We start from the raw sequence: 19,047 nt of genomic DNA, 5'->3' as shown, positions 1-19,047 counted from the left end.
TTTATCGCCTCCTTGATGACGTCAACGAGCCCTAAAATGGAAGGGCTTCTTATGACTTGTCCATTGACAAAAATTCTTGAATGAGATTTCCCAAGTGTGAAAACATACTGGCCTCTTACTAGGAAAGGCCAAAGGGAAGGTCAGAAAAGAGAGTGAATGGGAGGGGAGAGAAGGGGAAGGGAAGTCTATCAACACACAGTCCTGTGATAGGGGGTAACTCTGGACATTTCCCTCCATTCTCCCACCTAACTCCTCTGACCTGCTGTGTCAGGCAACTCCTCAGCATCTGAAAATATCCCTCTGCTAGAGACAAAATGTCCCATTAACTTTCTGCCTGGAAAAGAATGAAGAACAAGGAGATGGGATTGCAGGGACATCCAGCTTTTAAAGCTCTAGATGCTTTATCCTCCCAAGAACAGATAAAGAAATTATGAGTCTGCAGAGGTAAGATCAAGAAGTCTCTTGAAACACTGCTCAAGTTTTTTAAATGATGCAAGAGCTACTCCCATGAGGAAGAGGCACAAACCAGAATCAGCGAGGGGTGCAGCAAAGATTTTAAGGTTTCCCAGAATCTCACTGTTCCTCCTTGTTCTCTTCTCTCAGAATCTGAAATTAACTGTGGACTTTTCTGTTCCTAAATTAGAGAAAGGGCCAGTAAGAGGTAACTGAGGTAAACAATCTTTATCTAGTCTCCTTAATGCAAGCCCAATGACAGAAGCATCCATTCTAACTTCCCATTCTATACTGGGAAAGACTTAAACTGCTTGATTATAGGGCTGAATTTATCAGTTACATGTTTTCACTGATGAATGTTGAGCCTGTAAAAATGATAACCTCATTCATTTTACTTCCAAATACTATTAACATCCATGACAGTGCCCATATCAGGAGTACCCAGGTTGTTGTTTTAATTATTTCTTTTTCTAAATTCAAATATGCTGCATGGGAACCTGATAAATACATAAATGCTCTCTGGGACTAACACAGAATTGAATGCCTATAAAACCACACTAATATTTCAAAATAAACTGATATCATATAGGTGGGAGGTTGTTAACCTGTAATTGTGCAAATTTTGTTTGTTGTTTAGTTGCTAAGTTGTGTCTGACTCTTTGGTAACCTTGTGGACTGTAGCCTGCCAGGTTCCTCTGTCCATGGGATTTTCCGGGTAAGAATACTGGAGGGGGTTGCCATTTCCTTCTCTGGGTGATCGTCCCAACCCAGGGATTGAATCTGCATCCCTTATATCTCTTGCATTGGCAGGCAGGTTCTTTACCACTGAACCACCTGGGAAGCCCAATATATTCTGCAATTCAAAATGCAATTCCAAACTCTAGTGTCTATGATTCAATTCAGCTTCTAGATAACCATCAAAGTTGTTTATCAGAAATTTCCTGTTCCTCATTTCTGGTTACCTCTGCTTATTCCTTTGTAGCTAACCTGACAAATGATACAATGCATATTTCAACTCCCATTTTTGAGTCTATACTAATTCACAATTGCTCCAAGAAATAAAAGGAAGGTAAAAATAAAAATTCTGGCTGTTTCCAGAGAAGTCAGTGCATAGTTGGATCACTGTACTACCGAATGGACTTTTGACATAAGAGAACAGAGAAAGAAATATGTCTTCAGGGGAAGATGTGAGTTGTTACAGAAGATCATAATCATAAAAACTAGTTGAGCTTTTAGAAGAAAACTGTGTTTTATGTTGGTAAGAAAATAATCATTCTCTGTCCCCACTGACATATTTCAGCTTGGGTATCAATCTGGAGGTGAAAATAGGTTTGGAAGGGGAAGTTGAGGTAAACGAATACAGAAGTAGAACTAGGAAAGGGAAAGACAACAGGTTTAGCTGGGAAGACCTGGGAGGTTCCTCCAGAGAGAGTGAAAGTGTTGGCTGCTCAGTTACGTTTGGTTCTTTGTGACCCCATGGACTGAAGCCCGCCAGGGGATTTCCCAGGTAAGAATACCGGAGTAGATTACCATTTCCTTCTCCAGGGGATCTTCCCAACCCAGGGATTGAACCCATGTCTCCTGCACTGCAGGTGGATTCTTTACCATCAGAGCCACCAGGGAAGCCCCATTGAAGACCCAGCTTATTCCAGGCTTTGACTGGCCCCAAACCTTTTGAGATCTCTCTCCTCTTTGGCCATATGGAGGATGCTGTTTTAGTATAGCTCCCTCAACACTGTTGAATCCTTGCTGTGAGATTTTCCTTGAGCAGATAGTTGGTTGGGAACAGTGGCTCTCACTAGGGGTGAGGAATAGAAGGCCTAGATCTCAGTGGAGGAGTTGTACAGAGTAATCCCTACTCACCACAATTTAACCAAAAGTTAGATCTCACCAAATCACTGAGCATTCACATCAGAAATGACTGGAAGGAATCATTTGGTTTTAACAAGAGCCAGAAAGGTTAAGTGACTTACGTGAAGTCACTCAGCTCGTGATAAAAGTCAGAATCAGAACTCCATTCCCTTGACTACCCACCTGTATTATCTCCATAATATCACAATACCCTTTGAACTTCCTTTTCCAGTAGAGACGCAAGAATAAATTAAAATGAGAAGATGAATCTAAGTGAAGCAATATGTTCACACACTAATCCTGAGTTACCTTTTCTCAGACTTTCCGTATATTAATAAATCACCTAAGGCAAGACAGCACAAAGATGCCCTGAGCATGTTGATGCCCGGGCCCCAACCTCTGTGCACGCGCTGCAGTGTACCGTTAGCTGAATCTAATCACTGTAACATGAGGTTTTCAAATACACTGCCAACTTAAGATGCATTGATTTTTCCACCTTAGTTTACCTTGGAAAAAAGAGATCTTTTGAGAAAGTATAGAGCTTATGTAGTTCTCAAATTAATGACACAAATGTGTGATTGCAGAAATAACATACTGCAAGAGGACTTACATATACAGAAAACTAAATAGCCAAGTCTGTAAAAATTACCACTGACAAATTTAATGTTACATGCAGGAATAAATTCTTCAAAGGAGTCACTGGAGAACGAATTTAAATGCTTTCAGAGCCTAAAAACAAGCCAAGAAACATGGGCACGAAATAGGGATTACTTCATCCTTACAACCATATTTTTCAATAAGAACATATTGGAAGGGTATAGTTAAATTTTAAAAGGCATGGCACAGCAGTTCAATGAGTAATGAAATATTAGGAATAATAGATACCTGCTGGGCATATTTCTGCCATCTGCATCTCCCTGACTTTGAGGAGATCCCAACACATGCTTCTATTAGCAAAGTTCATAGCAAATGAAGACAGTCTCCAGATTTGTTAACTGAAACATTTGCTGAAATGAATCTACCATCTCCAATGACAGCCTTTAAAAATGCCAATAGGTGGATAGGTAGTTTGGTCATTGTACCTTCCATAGGTAGCACTAGGGAAAGGACCTCAAACAGCACAAGTATCTAACTGCTTCACCAGTAACTGTAACTTTTATTAATCTCTTCTGATGATCAAAGCCATTCATCCTCCTTACAGAAGACTTAAAAAACTGGAAAAGTGTAAAGTAGAATACAAAATCCCTCACATTCCAGAATATATAGTCTCCATTAATATTTTGTTTTGAGACTTTTCTCTGAGTGCATACATTTTATGTAATTGGATTAAGACTCTGTTCCTAATTGTGAATTTCTGCCTAACAACAATTCTTCCTCCTCCTCTTAGAAACTTAAAAGTTAACTGGCCAGAGAAATCTTCCCACCCCTGTTTCCTCAGCAACCACTCCATATCCTCGGCTCCCCTTCCTCAGCCGACCTTTTGCAGCCACTTCCTCTTCCATGCTTCTTCAGACACCACTTCATCTTTCCTGCTCTCCTCATTTCAGAAGATCATTAATCCCTCCCACCTGCTTACAGTCTTTACCCTGTTCTCTTCATCTGGGGTTTATGCTACCACTTAAATGAAGTCTCAGGGCAGTGTCTGGGCGGGGGTGTTAAACATGAGTGCATTTCAGAAGACCTCTCGAAATGCAGTGTGGAGAGTAAACTGGAGGGGCAAGGAAGTGGGCAAATGAGTTATGGTCTTTGGGTCATTACCACTGGGCCCCTACAGAATGAGCATCACACGCCAGTGGTGGCGGGAGCTGTACAGGACAGTGGCAGGGTCTCCTGTGGATCGTTCCAGGAGCCCAGGATACTAACCACGGGCAACCACACTCCCATCCCAAGGCTGGTGATGGTAAGGCTTCCTTTCATTTTCCCATAAGTCAACAGATCTCTCAGCAGCCAGAAATTGTCCCCGGGTGCCTTACCTCCTCCCCTCAGAAAACGGAATGTTACCATTCCCAATGTTTGTTGCCTGTCCCTTTATTTTTCCAGAAGTTAGGTATTAACTGACCCTGGGGAGATGACTCAGAGCACTGGAAAGGAGACAGGTTTCTGCTTCTCTAACAAGCCCTTGTCTTGATAGACATGACTGACCTTTCTATTTACATCGTAATACATCAGATTCTCTGTTTTAGGCTTCCGATAATGGATGGAGGGCAGTGAGAGGATGTGTGTGAACTTTCTGTCATGAAGGGCAATTTGCAGGAACTAATCATCTTACAATAGTTGGTCATAAGAAAGAAATCCATCAACTCAGCATCCTAATTAGGTATTTATATTCATGAACATTTCTTGACTCCAAGGAAATTTTTGCCAAAGAACCCTCCTAGGAATGTTACCAGTGTTACAATGGGAGAAAAATGAGGGGCTGTTTAACGTTTTGTGGGTTTTTTTAACATTTGTTTTCATTGACTTGGCTGTGCCCGGTCTCAGTTGTGTCACTGGGATTTTAGCTGTGGCATGTGAAATCTTAGTTCTGTCCTGTGGGAACTGACCAGGGATGGAACCCGGGCCCCCTGCGTTGGGAGCTTGGAGTCTAGCCACTGGACCACCAGGAAGCCCCTATTTACAGGTTAAATAAAAGTTAAACATATTTTTTACTGCAAAATTTTCTAGTGTTTAAAAAACTTTATTCTGAAGTGTAAATCCCCAAGTCTTCAGCCTCTGCCAGGTGTATTTGACCACAGAGCATGTTCATTCATTGTGAGACAAGTTGGGAGAAGCAATAAGCGAAGACATTTTATGAGTTCAGCTACACTTTCTTTCTTTAAAGAAAGAAATTCTTTAAATTTCCATGATTAAAGCTGCTAATATTTTACTTCTTCCAGGGGGATAATTTCAAATGACACATTTCACCCTTGAAGAGAGTGTTTCAGGGTATGGACACAAGTCTATTTCCAGTATTTCTGAGGATCACCTGCCAGGGGAGGGGTCACTTTATAGAAAGGAGCTGCTGAGCCCTCCCTTGCTACTCATGAAACAGACTGTTCGCACACTTCCTGGTCAGGGGAAGGAGTTGGTCTCTACAGTAATTTAGCCCAGGGAAATCTGTGAGCCCACCTTGCAAAGGACGACCTTCTTCAGGTGTGAAAAGGCAGAAGTTTCCTAGACAAATTGCAGTTGGAGATGTCAAGTTTCTTCCAAAAGGAAATTTGATTACTCAAGGGGCAGTAGGCAACAAGAGCTGCAGGGGTAGACAGAGACAGGCAGCCAGTACTCAGGAGCTGTGGATCTCAAAGATGTTACTGGCTCTGGTTTCAGACCCTTTGTGAACCTTGCTACAGGCTCTATCCCTCTCCCAAGGCTTTTGTCAACCATCTGTGGGAAACGTGATGTTAGCTTTCAATATGAAATCTACAGTTAATTTTTCGTGTGTGTGTGTGTGCTTGTTAATCTGTCTTGCAGCTTATTGTGAGCTCACTTCCCACTTCTTTATAACTTCTAGTACACTGCTCACACAGCGTGTGTGTTGGTTCTCAGAGACTGACTATGTATATCCTACCTAAGAGAAAGGCTGAGACTTCCCCAGTGGTCCAGTGGCTAAGATGCCACAATCCCAATGCAGGGGGCCTAGGTTCAAACCCTGGTCAGGGAACGAGATCTCACACACTGCAACTTAAGATCCCAAATGCTGCAATGAAAATCCCGTGTGCTGCAACTGAGACCCATCACAGACCCGTCACAATGTTTAAAATAAACATTTTAAAAAAGAGAGAAAGGCTACCTCAGTTCAGGGTGGTCTCATAACTCTAAGTCAATGAGCCCTTGAAAGGAGGGTTGTATGAAACCTATGTGTGGGAAAGAAAGGATCTGTCTGATTTGCCACATTCACTGTTCTCTTTTGCATAAAATTTGGAAATGATCTGAACAACAGCATTCTCAAGATAATGGAAAAGATTTAACAGCCTCAAGCTGCAGTGAAGTTTAATGTTCCTATTCATATACAGTTAAATATAGATACATACTTGAGCTCCATTTCATTTTCCAACTTGTTTTCTTTGTACTTTAATTCTTAATAGCTGTGAAGTTCTGCCTTGTGCTAATGTACTTTTATCTTCCCAGCAACAACAATAATTGCAATGAAGGAATTTTTTTTTAATTTTCAAAGAGAAGTAAAATTATATAATCTGATTTCTTTTATAAAAAGTTATGCAGACTTTTGAGGCAGAATACTATATCTGATTCCTTTTTATAAAGTTATTCATTCTAGTGTCTTTATATGAAGATTTCACTAAGAAATAAGCCTTGCAAATAGAATAAAGCATTCACCTGACTCTCCCTTCCTAAGGAGATACACTAGATTTCTGAGCATGGTAGCTGTCACATTACCTCAATACAGCTTTTACTCTATTACTTCCAAGCTGGGTGATCTTGGACCTGTATTTAAAATTTCCAAACGTATCTGTCAAATCATTCTAAAATGCCAGTTTCTCTATTTTCTCCTCTTAGGGTTGTGGAATGAAATGAGATAGAATATAAGAAGCATTCAATGAACGCTGCACATCTGTTGCTAGGCTAATGACCTGGCTGCTATTTCAGTTGAAGAAGGTGCTTCCATCCAGTCTCAGCTCCTCAGGACCTAGAACTATGTCCGGTATTTATTAGGCTTGACACAGATCTATTAACAAAATAAAATAAGTGTAATCACCAAGTTTTTCTTCTTCTAATACTGGAGGCTTTTTGATGTCCAGCTGATCTAAAAAAATTTTTGATTAATAGACTTCATTTCCTAAGAGCAGTTTCAGGTTTATAGAAAAATTGAGCAGAAAGTACAAGGAATTCCCGTATACTCTTTCTCCCCTCAACTCTCCTCCTGTTCAGTTCAGTTGCTCAGTTGTGTCTGACTTTGTGACCCCATGGACCACAGCACACCAGGCCTCCCTGTCCATCACCAACTCCCGGAGTTTACCCACCCTCTCCTCCTCCTCTGTGTTCACAAGTCCTATGTGGAACATATGTTACAACTGATGAACCAATATTGATACACTATTTGTAACTGAAGTCCACAGTCTACTTTGGGCTCACTTTGTATCGTACATTCTGTGAATTTTGACCAATGCACAATGGCACATGTCCACAGGACTACATCACACAGAATCATTTCACTGTCCTAAAAATCCCCTGTCCCTATAGTTTTGCCTATTCCAGAACGACATAAAGCTGGAATCATACAACATGTACCCTTTTCAAACTGAAACCCTTTCAAAAAGAAACCCTTTCTTTCACTTTGCAATATGCATTTCAGGTTCCTCTCAGTCTTTTCAAACAAAGGTACATTTTTTACTTAGGAATAGCAATATTCCTTGGCTGAGGACTCTTAAGGATTATTTCCATGTTGAAACTACTATTCTTAACCTAATCATTTACTGATTTAACAGGGGGACTCTGCATCTTAAAAAGGGGTTAAAAACAACCATTGATAACTAATATAAAAATACAAGGACATATATACTTCTCTTTTCCATTCCAAGATCAGTAAGTCCCTCTCTTCCTGGTGGGAGCCTCCATTACCCCACAAGTGGCTATGGACCTGTCAGGGTCTCCAGATGAGATCTGGATAACAAGGCACAATGACGGAGGATTCACTTTCTCTTCTCTCTACACCCTAATTGCTTCTGGGGAACCTTACTATCATTCCATTTGTAGTCTCTGCTCTAAGATCAGGCAATAGCAAATAGTCACTCATAATACATTTAAAAATCTTTTCTTCATCTTACCTCTCTCCCTGATCAAGCCCTGGAGGGTTCCCCCTTTTCCCAGATGGGAGAGAGGGTGGGAGTGGCACCAGCACAGGCATGGCCAGCGTCAGACCAGCCTGTTCCACAGATACTTGAGAAGCCTTTCAGTTGCCTTTTACCTTTTCTTAATGTTTACACCTTTCAAACACAAACAGTATGTCTCTCCACTGGTCTAAATTTAGAAAATGCACAAATCTATTTGGATCTTTCAGTGCTTTCTTAAAAGCCATCTCCCTGGGCACTTGAACTTTTCATAGGGCTTTTTCTGTGGAGATAAGGAATGAGGAGGCTCTTCAGCAAACACCTGAAGCTGGGTTGTCTGGGTTTCTCTCTAGGGTTGCTGTTTCCCTCCTGTCCTACTTCCCTGTCTAATCCCGGGGGGTGGCTCCTGACAGCACAGTGCCACAGGGACCTCCATCCCTAACCATGGTTTCTCTTGTTTACACTTCTAGAAGCATTGCCCTCTTCATCTCTAATCCTCACTGGAACCCTACGGGGAAGGAGATGTTATTACCACATTCCATAGATGCAGAAGCGGAAGCTCAGAACTTGGTAACTTGGCTGATGTCCCCCAGCTGATATGTGGAGGGATCCTGGGATCCTGAAGAGCTCCTCCTCTCTATCCCATTCCTCTCGCTTAGGACGCCCAGGAGCTCTGGGAAGGGGTGGGGTGTCGACACATGCTTCTGAAGCACCATATTTACGCCCTGTTCCTTAGCTGTCTCCTTCCTCAGCACTAAGCGCCAGATGTGACTGAGGAATATCACACTGTTAAGGTACATATCACACAAACGAGAACACTCCCCAAAATGCCTAAGCTCAGTGCGAACAGCCTTGGAAACTTACCCAAGGCATTAAACACAGTCATTCTGCTGTTTGCTTTGGTTTTTCTCCTTAATTTTAATCCTCACACCTCTTCTTTATAAACTATGCCAAATATTCCCTTTTGTCCATCCTTTGCTGCCATCCCCAGAGCAATTCAGACAATCTACTAATAAATGGCAACCCACTCCAGTATTCTCACCTGGGAAATCCCATGGATACAGAAGCCTGGCAGGCTACAGTCCATGGGGTCACAAAGAGTCAGATATGACTGAGCACCCATGCACACACTAAATGTGCTTACCCAGGTCCTCAAAATAGGTTCCAACCTCTCCATGTCTGTGGGCCTTGAAAACATTTGTGTAGTTTCTCATTCTGTAATGGAAGTTACAGGTTGATGTTTATGCTTCACATCAATTTCTAAATTAATATTTGCTATATCATCCTGCTAATTGATATGTACCTTTACTGAAATTTCAAATCAGCTTTTTGAAGTGGGAGGAAGGCAGAAATCAACTTGCAAATTCTGTGCATAATGAAGTAAGGAACAAGCTCCCATAATGAAGACAAACAATTATACAACATTTGCATGATTCTTTTTTCTCACAACATGAGACAAGACACGGCAGCTGATTAGCACGCTGCCTTTGCTGCGAGTCTTGCTTCTTCTTTCCCCACCATGTGGTAGGATTCTCAGAGCCAAGAGCAGGTCACACTTCTTGGTCAGAGTTTTCCAATATTATCCTGGGGTCTGCTGGGCAGTCAAGACCACCCTGCCAACCTCAGCCTAACGCAGACTTCTTACTCTGTGACTACCCTGGGGTTGTGTCCTGCAGCTGATACACGTGTGCTCCGAGTGAGGCCCCCATTCAGGTTTCTAACCACTGAACTCAACTGGCCAGAGAGGACTGAGAACAGTTCTCACTAGTCCCTAGAATATTTCCTGAGCGTCTACTATGTCCCACCCCTGTGGTTGGTGCTAGAGATAAGAATGAACAATGAAAACCCCTGCTGCCCTTGAGATATTCACTGCCCACCAAGGAAGACATGTTAGTAACAATGACATGTACGGTGAGTGCTCTGTGCATACGAAGAAGGGAGTCCACTCTGATGGGGGAAGGGGGCAGGGAGGGTTCAAGAAGAGCTCCCCAGAGCAGGCAATACCTGAAATGAGACTGGAAGGAAGAACAGGAATGGCCAACAAGCAGAGGAAGGATGGTCACTGCAGACAAGACAGCCTCAGAGAAAAGAAGCAGAGCTGGAAGGATGATTCAGTATTCCAGGAATGACAAGTGGTTTCCTGTACTGAGCGAAAGTGTGCAGAGAGGAAAGAGCCCCAAGGCAACGTGAGAGAGGCCAGTCGATAAGGGCGAGCTCCAAAGGACTCTCAACTGGACATGAGATCCTGGGCTAATGGAGAGTCGGTGAGATTTTAACAGGGAGATGACAAGGAAAGATGTGTATTTCAGAGAATACATTCAGGCTACCTGGACCTGATGGATATCATGTAAAACGATTATGATAATGAATGCTTTGGGTGCCTGCTGTGTGCTAGGCCCAGCGCTGGAGAAGACACCAGTGAGAAATCCTATAATCAATGCTGGCAAGCTTGGATCTGTCCACAGCGCCTCAGAAGCTGTCAGACAGCCTGTCAGAAAGTCTTCTCCAATTCAAATCCCAGCCCTATGACTTCCTAGTTGTGTCACTGGGTAGGTCATGTAACTTTTCATGCCTCAGTTTCTTCATCTGTGAAATGGGGCTACTAGTAGAACTCACCTCATAGAGTTATACTGTGAGGATTAATTGAGTTGTATGCAAAGTCCTCAGCATGGCTCTGAAACAGGAAGTGCGTAGGATTTGTTCTCACTGTCAACTATGACAGGGGTTCGAGGTGGAAGCCGTGGCCTGGAGAGACATTAAATGTGAGAAAAGGCGGGGTGTGGGACAGAGGGGGAAGTCCAAATGAATCTCATCATTTTGTTCTGGGCGATGAGGCAGATGGTAAACTCAGCAGGATAGTCTGGGATGAGAGGATGGCAAGATTAACTTGGGAAATATTGATATTGAAGAGCCAGGGGATGTTCAGGTAGGAATATGCACGTGGGATATGAGCCTACGGGGAGAATGGGCAAGGCTGGAGAACTGGAATCTTCAGTAAGAGGTAGAAACTGTGGCTTGGAATGGCCCAGGGAGAGCAGGACAAGACGAGGCACCCGAGAAAACCAGGATAAGGGGCAGCTGGAGATCACAGGGGAGGCTGACAAGAGCTAGTTCAAGAGCAAGAAGGAGCATCCAGAAAAAAAAGGTACCACGAGGCCAGATGAGGGGTGGAGCTGAGCTCTCAAAGGAGAGGAAGTCAGAAAAGCAAAACGCTGCACAGGAGTGCCACGGTGTAAGGACTGAGAGAAATCCAATCGGTTTGACAGCCTTTTGGTGGCTGTGTCAGTCAGGGTCTAGTTAGCAGAAGAGAAACCACACTAGTTATTTCAACAGAGAAAATGTAATATAAAGAATCAGGTTAACAGGAGTTAGAGCTGAAAAGGCGAAAGGGAACATGGAGAAAACACAGAGACTGTTAACTACAGGAGCAATGACCTCCCTGAGCACCAGGGAACCAAGGGCAAATATGGGAGTCACTGGGATCCTGAGCCTTGGAGAAGCGGCGCCCCCAGAGCTGGGTGCTGCCCCCTCTGCAGCTCAGAGGGATCTCAGGGAGCTGGACTCAGGGGAAGGGTCCCATTTGGCTGGTGCCTTAGAACCTGGAGGGTGGACCCAGAAGAGCAGGAGCTGGGACCTCTGAGGACGAAGTCAAGAGGGGGCTCTGGGGTGCTGGCAGAAGCAGGACACTGGACCCAACTGCCACGTCTGGCCTGTGGGGTTGCTGCTGTGGAGGTACTAACTAAAACAGCAAGCAGCAGGGAAGAGCAAGCCCTTCCTGTCCCCGCATCTGCTGGTCTCCCTCTACTGTTCCCTCTCAGCAAGACTCAGATTACAGAGAAGAAAGAGTTGGCCGACTCCTGGCCCGAGGTTCCCAAAGCAGCATCTACAGAGGTGGTTTGAGGCTAAGCAATCAGAATTATAATTTGCACAGAAATCCTCCCAAGGGTAAGTTAGTGTTTACAGGAAAGCCATCTAGCATGGGTTGAGAAGCAGAAATCAAGACAGTAAATCAGGACCAGTTTTCCAAAACATTTTGCAGTAAAAGAGAAAAGAGGATAAAGTGGTAGGAAGAAGTAGATGCAATGTTCAGGATGGCTGTTTAACTACTGGGCCCTAAAGCAAGCTTGCAGAAAGGTGAGCGCCCATGCTGGTGACTCAAAGCATCTGAGGAGATGGGAGGTGGCTCTCGACATAGAACTGGAGTGGGGGAGAAGTGGGGAGTGAGGGGACTGGCCGAGAGAGAAGCCAAAGAACGTGAACTTCTCTGAGAGGTGAAGAAAGATGTTGTGCCAAAACCAGACAAACCAAAATACCCGCTTTGTAAGTGATGTGCTGAGTCTACTACTAAGTGATCCCAACAGAAGGTGCCCTCATCTCATAGTGCGCAGAATCTTTCTGGTGTCCGCCTGGATCCTCACGCAGGCCTTCTCTAACCACCCTATCTGTCTAAACTTTTCACCTGCTCTCCTCACACACTTGAAATTCCCTTTCTGCCTGTCCTCCTGAGCACTCGCATTCCATCTACCGTAATTATTGGGTTTATTGTTGTCTCTCCACAAGAGACACTGTGGCGAACACAGTTTTGTTCACTGTCATAATAACCTAAAGTGAAAACAATGCTTGACACAAAATAGCCACTTGATAAATATGTGTTAAATACACGAATGGATGAAATCCCCAAGCAAGCACTACTGAAACAAAACATAACCCTCCCATCAATCAACCAGGATTCAGCCACTATCTGCTGGGCCCTAGCAGGATACTGAGAAAGGGTATGGAGGAGTCCCTTCTATGACAGAAGTTATGTTTGAAAAAAATGAAGCAACTTAGCCCACACAGTGACAAAAGAATGACTGAACTCTGCCCGCTGTCCTCCCAGGCTGCACTCTCCCCTGCAGATCGGTCTCCAATCATCTGTCTCTTCCTTGGACCCCTGAAGACTCACAGTCCTCAGCAGTCTTTCTGCTCCACAGCCCAGGGTTCACTGTCTTTAGCTGGTCAAGGTCGTGGTTCCATGGGGCCGAGTTCTCAGCCCCTCCTGGGAGCGGGATTAGAGGGTCTGGGCCCAGCCATGCAGCTCACACGCACCTGACACCTGTGGGTGTTTTGAAAGCCTCATCAGAGCTGACTTTGACGGGCAGCAGAAGCCCTGCAGGCAGCAGGCTGCCAGGACTGTCAGCCCCACTGGGGTGATGGGGGACGGGGGTCAAATCACCACCTGTCAAGGTGTTAGAAGAGACCTCAGACAGTTTTATGGATGCAGGGGATGAAAACCCACATCACCGAATGAGCGTGTGCTCTCCCTAGACTAGTCCCATACAATTCTGCTTCTTCCTTTCTGAACAAACCCAAATTTAGTGTGCCCAATGCAAGTGCACACATACATGCACCACATGGAAATGCACAGACATCACACACCCTCACAACACACAGACACAAGCAAGGCACTCGAATCACACACACACAACCACAAGGCTTATTCTCAGCCAGAGAGTTTCGGGAAATAACTAACAGAATGAATGAATGAGTGACACTGATGTTTTATCTGTAATCATTTAACAGAGGATGGAGCATAACAACCACCTACTATCAACCCTTCCAGTTTTAAACACTTATTTACTGATACTGGAGTTTAATTTCTTTTAAGAGAAATTCAAAAGTCTGGAGTAAAGGGTTCCTACCAACACTTTTGCTGTTACTACCGTTTATTATTTTTTAAAAATCAAATGATTTGTTGAGGACCTACTCCTTTAAAGAAAGAGCTCTCTGAGAAGAATGGTAGTATGTTTACTAATAAAGTATGCTGAAACAACAGAGTTGAGTTAATGGAAATTACACTGGGCTGGGAGTGAACAGGGTTCCAATCCTGTCTTTTTACAATTAGTAGATGCAGCTGTCTGCAAATTAGTTCTTCCCTCAGAGTCTTGACTTTCTCATTTATAATCTGGGAGGTGTGGTGGAGAGTCTTTACTTAAATATAATACACTGACCCTCCATGCACATCTACATTCTGTCCTAACAGTTCCTAAAATATTAAAGAAGGAAAAAGACTAGACACTTTAAGCATGAAAACCCATTGTGGAGACAGGACATCAACAAACTTCCAGGGGATGGAGAAAAGAGGTTGGAGTGGTGACTAATCAAATAAGTAGAGGAAGCCACAGTCTAGAGCAAAGAAAGAAAGACATACACCCATCTGTCTATTAAACCTTTGATGTCCCATACAGGTATCACACAAAAAATAGTGAAGCCCCAATGTCAAAACTGCCAAAGTTAAGAGACTCTTCTCTACACTCAAGAGTTAACATCAGACTTCCAAATGCTCTCCTTACTGGCAGACTGACAGACATCCATCTATGGACTGCACTGTGTCCTCCCAAAGTTCATATACTGAAGTTCTAATCTAGTATGTGACTGTATTTAGAGATAGGACCCTAAAAGAGGCAAAACTTAAGGTGAGACCATTAGGGTGGGCCCTAATCCAATAGGACTATTGCCCTTATAAGAAGAACAAGGGACAGCAGGGATACACACGCATAGAGGAAAAGCCATGAGAGGATACTGCGAGAAGATGGTCATGTGCTAGCCAAGAGAGAGAAACGGGAGAAACCAAACCTGCCCACACTCTGATCTGGAATTTCCAGCCTCCTAAACTGTCAGAAAGTAGATTTCTGTTGTTTAAGCCTCACGGTCTGTGGTATTTTGTTATGGCAGCCCTGGAAAACTAATATACCCAATACACAAGTAATGAGAAGATTCTTTTCCAAAGAAATGGAATGCCCATAGGGAAAAGACCTTCAATCTGCCAACTATAGGTCCCTAGGACTGTTGCCTACTTCCTCAGATGACATGAAGAGGAACTGCCAGCCTGCAAGCACTACCTCCTTTCCTTTTACCTGCTCCTCCCTGCCACATACAGAGCTCAGGGTCAGCTTATCGACTGGTTCTTATACATGATGGAGCAGCCAAAGAGCACTGAGCTTCTGAGGAAACTCTACAACACGAGAGAGAGAGACCAAGACAAACAAGCAGAACACACAACTCTGAAAGGAACAGACATAGTTTGGAAACACAATTTAACTTTTAAAAGTTCTCTTAATATTACTAAAAAGAGTAAAAATGTCATTGTGTCAACAAAATACAAACAGCTAACAAAGACGAGCTATTATAAAATAAAAATATGACTCTGTAATTCAAATAGATCATGAAGTCTAATAAACAACCAGATAGCAGAACAAAGAGATTTAAAAAAAAAAAAGAGAGAGAGAGAGAAGGAAAGATATATAGAGGATGAATCCATGAGGCCTCACATCTAATCTACAGACTGACACAAAGAGAAAACCAAGAGGAAGAAATCAAAGAAATATCACAGAGGCTTTTCCAAGAGTCAAAGGACATCAGGATACAAGTTAAAATGCCAATCAAGCACCCAAGGCAAGGAGGTCCCTAAGTCATGTACGTGCATACACAGATGCCTCTAGACCCAGTGTTACGAGAGCCTAGTACATCAGTAATAAAGAGAAGATAATCAGATGATTCAGAAGGAAAGAGAAATTTTAAAGGTACCTCTAAAATACAAGTCCGACCAGCAGGAGACCTCATCGTCGGCTACAATGGATCTGAAGACAGTAGAGCAAAGGCCTTCAGAATTCTGTGTGGAAATGGATGTCAACCTTGAATGTCATATTCAATCCAACAAATAAGGATGAGGGAGCAAAAAGCCACTTCTAGAAACGCATAAACAGAAAACACTACATTTCACACCTGCAAGCAGTACCGCCTGGAGAGCCCTGGTCCTTGAGAGCGCCCTCTCTGAAGCTCTAGGTCCCCTCCAGAGTCTGGGATGTAGCAGTGCTGCACAGGACAAACCAAGCTCAGGCCTGGTTCTGCATGGGTTCTGGCCTCCAGGGTATCTTCTTTGAAATTTCCTACGGCCTCCTCTAGTGCCTGGGGTCACCGAGAGCCAGCAGAGCCCCTTGGTGGGGCATCCTAGCTTGGACCAGGGTCCACGTGGGCCCCAGTTCCTTTTGATCCCCACCCCCTGTGCTCTCCGACCATCTACCCTGCACATGAGTTCACCAAGATGCCCTAAGGACTCATGCCGTGGGGTTTCTTGAGGCTCTGGGCGGACCTTGGTTCCAGGAGGGCATCCTGGCAAGTGGATTGAGCCTGCTACCTAGTGTTCTGTTTCTTTCACAGAACCACGTCAGATTGGGCCATGTGAGAATGGCACTGATGATGATTTTAAGTGACTCTCCAACATCACACACAGGACAAGCTAGAGGGTCAGGACCAAGGACCTTCAGCCTGAGCTGCATGGGGGTCCCATGTCTCAGCACTTGCCTGGCTTTGTTTTGCGGTTCTGCCTCTGAATTTAGCACCCAAGGGCAACCGAGAGTGACAACAGGCATTCTTTATTCGGTGTGACCCCAGTGATGTTCTCTCCTGCCTCCACTGATGTGAGGACGTCATGTTCTTCCAGTCAGCTGAAGCCTTCCAGATGAGGGACAAACATTCCTCTACCCAGTGAGGCCACTCCTCATTTCTCCTATAGTCCTCTCCTTTGATGGCAGAGAATAGAAGGCAGGGTGCAGTTAACATTAAAATAATCACTTTCTAGGAATGCAGTGATTACTGCAGAAGGAATTCAAGAGAAGAGTTGGAAGACATATTGTTCTATATTTATGTTATAAAATTCCAAGTGGTAAATTCAGCATAACCAGGAAACAAATTATTATTCACATTTTCCTGCATACTCTGGGTAAGACTTGAAACTTGTGGTCATCAATAAAATACAGCAATATTCATGAGTGGCATGATGGATGCCACTCATAAGTAATGATTACAGCATTACTTATTACAGCATCGACTTTAGATCTATATTGTTTCAATGCAAATAGGTTCTTGAGAGCTTGGCACTGTGACTAATAAGTCTTGCTAGTTTTTGCTTATAGTGGAAGGTAGCTAGGAATAGTGCATTTGGCAATAAAGAATACAGAGACAAAGAAGAACCTGAGCATACACTGACTAAACATCAAATATGTAAATATCTCACCTCTACCTAACATTCTAAATTACATCCAACAAAACACTGTACTCCACATGGTCTTTGTAAAACTTTAAAAATTCGATTATTTATGCAGAAAGAGGTCCCCCCAAAATGACTTGTCTGAGACCTCCCATATCTAGGAGCAGTTTTGAGGAAATTATCTGAGGGTTGACTTTAGCCTATTAAGTACGTTAAAACAAACAAAAACAGAAGTCCTGGGATCCAGGAAACAGGAGATTCGATCCAGAAAAGCAAAGACAAGTCTCAGAATAACAAACATGAGCACAAATCTAGAAATCAATCAGTGTGGCTCAGGAGAGAATAGAGCGTTCCTGGAGAAAAGGGAGAAACTCCTGGAAAAACAAAATGCCGTATAAGAAAGGTGACGCGATCACGGTTTTCCTCCTGGCTCTATAGTCAATCACTGTTACTTAACCACACTTAGGTGAAGGACTTATTGATTTTAAGCTTTTATAAACAACCTATAAATAAGGCATGAGACAATTATGATCATAAAACAGAATGGAAATGTCATCGACTTTAGTAACACAGACATAAAAATTCAAATGATAGAAACTGGGAAGCTCAAAGCAGTGAAGGGGGAGGGACAGGTGCCAGTGGCCTCATCTTTCCAAGTGTAAAGTCAAGGATTATGGCCTTATGATAAACTTGGAAATGAAGGAGTATATTTTTGAAGTTACAAAGTTATCCCATGAAGAAACTAAAACAAAGAAGTAATAAGACTATATTGGGAGGATGGGGAAGGACATGGTAGGTATAATGAACTAAATACTCATACATCAGAGCAGCAGATGCAAGATAATGTCTAGAATTGAATTCATCAAGACAATACTTTTTAGAGAATGGATCAGAGGTGCTGTAGGGGTAGGAAATTTGTTTTTCATTATAAATATTTTATTTTAAAACTAAAGGCAGGCATTTCATTGATAAAAAGTAAATTTTAAATGTTTTGATGACTGAACAAGATGATTTCTAAGGTTCTTTTCATATCTAAAATCCAAGGGAACAAGCTCTCAAAGCTTAGTCCACTCAGGAAGAGCCCTGGGATTTTTCCCTTCAGAAAGGCTGACTATCTGATCAGGAGCCAGTCCACGCCACTGGGAATCTCATAAACGCTGTTTTGATAAAGGTCAAATTTTCCACTCCTGACTTTATCTTCTCAACAGCTCTAGGAAGCAATTATTAAAACCATCTGCATTTTAGAGATGAGATGCAATGAGACAAAATTAATTGTCCTGAATGGCATGAGCTTTAAATTGGTAGACTGCTGTTGGATACATGGCCTCATTACTCAAAATTCTTGTCTTTCCCACTGTATTATACTTCTTGTGCAGAAAGAGAAGACTAAGAAAAATTCTCTGTCCAAGAGCCAATCCCCCAGTGAGATGTTTATATAAATGCACTGCCCTGCAGTTAGCTCCTTCGGGAATCTGATGGGGGAAGCTCATTCTCTACTTGGGCTCATGAACATAGGTGATCCATGAGCACACTTCACTAAGGCTTCAAGGGCTCATTAAAGGACCTGGAAACATCCATCCTAAGTGACTGGCTCAGACAGTAATCTTCCCACAATGCAGGAGACATGGATTCAATCCCTGGGTCGAGAACATCCCCTGGAGAAGGGAATGGCAATCCACGCCAGTATTCTTGCCTGGAGAATTCCACAGACAGAGGAGACTGAAGGCCTACAGTCCATGGGGTTGTGAACAGTCAGACAACTGAGCAACGAACACTTTCTTGAGTGACTGGCACCAACGTAGTATACTGCATTCACAGGGCACAGGCTATGATCCTTTGGACCCCCAACTGCAGCATTTTCCTGACATCTTTTGCAAGTCCCAGTCATGATGAGGTACTCCTGCACTTCCTTCTGATGTTGCAGTGAGGAGACTGCTTCCAGGACAA

General features: G+C 43.3%; 1 protein-coding gene across 1 annotated transcript in view; it reads right to left on the bottom strand.

Annotated features, from left to right (window-relative positions):
• Positions 1–19,047, bottom strand: part of CRH (corticotropin releasing hormone) — a 79,290-nt gene that overhangs the window by 1,810 nt on the left and 58,433 nt on the right.

This window comes from Bos mutus, chromosome 14, assembly GCF_027580195.1.
Source record: "Bos mutus isolate GX-2022 chromosome 14, NWIPB_WYAK_1.1, whole genome shotgun sequence".
Classification (NCBI taxonomy): Eukaryota; Metazoa; Chordata; class Mammalia; order Artiodactyla; family Bovidae; genus Bos; species Bos mutus.
This window is presented reverse-complemented; position numbering and strand designations above follow the sequence as displayed.